Genomic DNA, 3,813 nt, shown 5'->3' with positions numbered 1-3,813 from the left:
AGCCGCTGTTCCTAATTCACCACGCAAATCAAAGACCCTTGGGGGTCTGGGCCCAATATCATATATCTCAAAGCTTGAAAATGACTAAAATAAATGTGTAGAATAATATTTCTGTCTGATAGTGGACGGCATCCTTCATCTGAGGAGAATAGTGGAGGAGGCGCTAATTTACAAAAAGGTCAAAATCGGTGGAAACACAAAGTAAACATGTTTCTCTTGTTCGTAAGTCGAAGATGCGTGTGTCTGTTGACGTAGAACTCCCCGGGGTACCAAGCACATGTGCCCGCCCCCCACGCCTCACCCCGGGGGACAGGCTGCATACATAGCAGGCATAGCCCCCCATGACTGCCGTGGGAGGAATGCGCATCAAACAGCGACATAAACATGCGTATTACACTCTACTACCTCGAGAGCAAAAAAAGCTCGAGTATTTTGGTGCTGATGAGCCATTAAATGTGGTTTGTTTGTATTTGGTGTTATTTTAGGTAAAGTTGGAAATATATACTGGAAGTTTAAACACATGGAGATGAACAAAAAGTCCTCAGGGATGGATCGAGTACAGAAATCATGTGCCTTATCCTGTATGATTCCGCTGTTACATCGGTTATTATGACAATAAATGAAATGTCCAACTGATAAACTTTCAAAATTATTCGTTAAATTGTTTCTCAGTTGAATTGGAAAACATGGTTGGAATGTCTTCATTTGGGAACTTGAGAACTTATAACATAATTCCACTTTTCATTTTTAAAGAAATCTCTATCCAGGTGGAAATTACCGAACGTGTGAGGGGGTTTATATCAATAACTTACAAACATAACTTAAATACCTATAATTTATTATGGGTTTGACATAGACGTAAACGTATGGCAATATAATGTACAATGCAGTAAGTAGATATCCATACGTACATAAACAGGCACCTGTTCATCTCTCTATATATATATTCTTACCTGAGGATATGATCATTAATTTCTTTCTTGAACAAGAACAACGATACTGTATACTTTAATAGTATAACATATTTTTCAGTCAGCACTCCACTCAACTATGTTTTCCTTGATCTATCTCACTAAAATATCTCATCTGAAAAATTTAAGGAAACTGCGCAAGAAAAATTAAAAGCCATATGCTATACTGAGACAGACCAAGCTTAATCCACTAAACAACATTAGGTCAGATACCTTAGGAAAATAAGACATTAAATCATCATCTAATGTGAAAATCCAGGCTTGATCCACTCATGACTTTCAAACTGAAAGAGAAAGATACTCATTCACTCAAACCACAGAAAGAATAATGTAATACTTATGAAATAGAAGATTGAGACCTCTTTCTGTTGAAATTGCCTCTTTTGTAATACTAACGAAATAGAGATTCAGACCTCTTTCTGTTGAAATGCCCTATGTGTAATACTAACGAAATAGAAGATTCAGACCTCTTTCTGTTGAAATGCCCTCTGTGTAATACTAACAAAATAGGAGATTCAGACCTCGTGGAACTGATATCACCTTAGCTATACACTCATTGACAGGTAATACTTCTAGACCCACCAGCACCGTCTGCAAAATATATCTCACATTTCATTCAAACTGTTCATGCTGAAAATATATAATTTTCCTCTCTATCAGATTTGGTAAATTCCTTTTGTTCTAGCTGGCCATGTCGATGTTGTAGCTGGCCATGTCGATGTTCTAGCTGGCCATGTCGATGTTGTAGCTGGCCATGTCGATGTTGTAGCTGGCCATGTCGATGTTCTAGCTGGCCATGTCGATGTTTGTGTCTTGCCATGTCGATGTTCTAGCAGGCCATGTCGATGTTCTAGCTGGCCATGTCGATGTTCTAGCTGGCCATGTCGATGTTCTAGCTGGCCATGTCGATGTTTGTGTCTGGCCATGTTCTAGCTGGCCATGTCAATGTTCTAGCTGGCCATGTCGATGTTCTAGCTGGCCATGTCGATGATCTAGCTGGCCATGTCGATGTTCTAGCAGGCCATGTCGATGTTCTAGCTGGTCATGTCGATGTTCTAGCTGGCCATGTCGATGTTCTAGCTGACCATGTCGATGTTATAGCTAGCCATGTCGATGTTATAGCTGGCCATGTCGATGTTCTAGCTGGCCATGTCGATGTTGTAGCTGGCCATGTCGATGTTGTAGCTGGCCATGTCGATGTTGTAGCTGACCATGTCGATGTTCTAGCTGGCCATGTCGATGTTTGTGTCGTGCCATGTCGATGTTGTAGCAGGCCATGTCGATGTTCTAGCTGGCCATGTCGATGTTCTAGCTGGCCATGTCGATGTTCTAGCTGGCCATGTCGATGTTTGTGTCTGGCCATGTTCTAGCTGGCCATGTCGATGTTCTAGCTGGCCATGTCGATGTTATAGCTAGCCATGTCGATGTTATAGCTGGCCATGTCGATGTTCTAGCTGGCCATGTCGATGTTCTAGCTGGCCATGTCGATGTTCTAGCTGGCCATGTCGATGTTCTAGCTGGTCATGTCGATGTTCTAGCTGGCCATGTCGATGTTCTAGCTGACCATGTCGATGTTATAGCTAGCCATGTCGATGTTATAGCTGGCCATGTCGATGTTCTAGCTGGCCATGTCGATGTTCTAGCTGGCCATGTCGATGTTCTAGCTGGCCATGTCGATGTTTGTGTCTGGCCATGTCGATGTTCTAGCTGGCCATGTCGATGTTCTAGCTGGCCATGTCGATGTTTGTGTCTGACCATGTCGATGTTCTAGCTGGCCATGTCGATGTTTATATCTTGCCATGTCGATGTTATAGCTGGCCATGTCGATGTTATAGCTTGCCATGTCGATGTTTGTGTCTGGCCAACTGCTGGTGTTCATGTACAAACAATATTCCACTTCTTGTTCTTCTACTTCTTCACATTACCTCAACTCCAGTAAGTTACCATGGCGTTTCTTTCCGTGATATCATGAATTACATAACCCATGGCCTCAAGAAACAAATCTGCAATTGGTCTTCAAAGACTGACTGAATTCATCCCCGATACTCGCCGTATGCCAATGATCGAAGTAAAAAGGGATGTCGTAGATGGCAGTTTTCCCTGGGGTCAGGCAGAGTCCGTCTGGCCAGACACTTGGGCAACGTGGCCACCACATGGCCGGTAGTCGTGTGTTGCTATTTATCATGCTGAAGACCATGATACGCATTGGTGAAATTCACCGAATGATAAAGCTGCAACTATGTGAAAAGGATCTGCGCATCTCTGGACAGCTCGTTCCTCAATCAAGGCGGTCAGTGTAGCAGCCAACAGGCACGGTTGTTTGTCATTCTGACAGGGAAATTAGAAGACAATTACATCGTGGCTGAAAACTGCAAACAACATTCCAACAACACAACAACATACATTCTAACAACCCTGACAGTCTCTTCTTCCCGAATGAAAACATCTTGACACGCTCCGACACGCGTCGTGTATTAATGACAGTGAGCGTTCATCATGGCTCTGTGAAATATTTTAATGCTTCCCGCGTTCTGTGTATTAGATTGTATAGAGGTCAGTTACTGTGGTCAATGTGTAAGTAATGACCCAGGCTGTAATTACACGGCCTATCATGTCTAACACTAATGGCTGTATGTCATCATTAGGTTACATGCCTCTGATTCTGTGATGCATCGTGTCGGGGAACACCTCTCTACTGCACCTTACCCTTATGATGGTGCTAACACCAAAATTTCAAAACTTATTTTTAAAATACATTTAACCGTCAGTCCATGTACAAGTAGTAGAATCCAAAAAAGTATTAAGAGGCGATGGGTAGCCTTGTGGTAAGGCGTTCGCTCGT

The sequence above is a fragment of the Haliotis rubra genome, unplaced genomic scaffold (genome assembly GCF_003918875.1).
Source record: "Haliotis rubra isolate DU_JTF1 unplaced genomic scaffold, ASM391887v1 Scf5, whole genome shotgun sequence".
Taxonomy (NCBI): Eukaryota; Metazoa; Mollusca; class Gastropoda; order Lepetellida; family Haliotidae; genus Haliotis; species Haliotis rubra.
The sequence above is the reverse complement of the archived record's forward strand: the minus strand, read 5'-3'. Positions refer to the sequence as shown.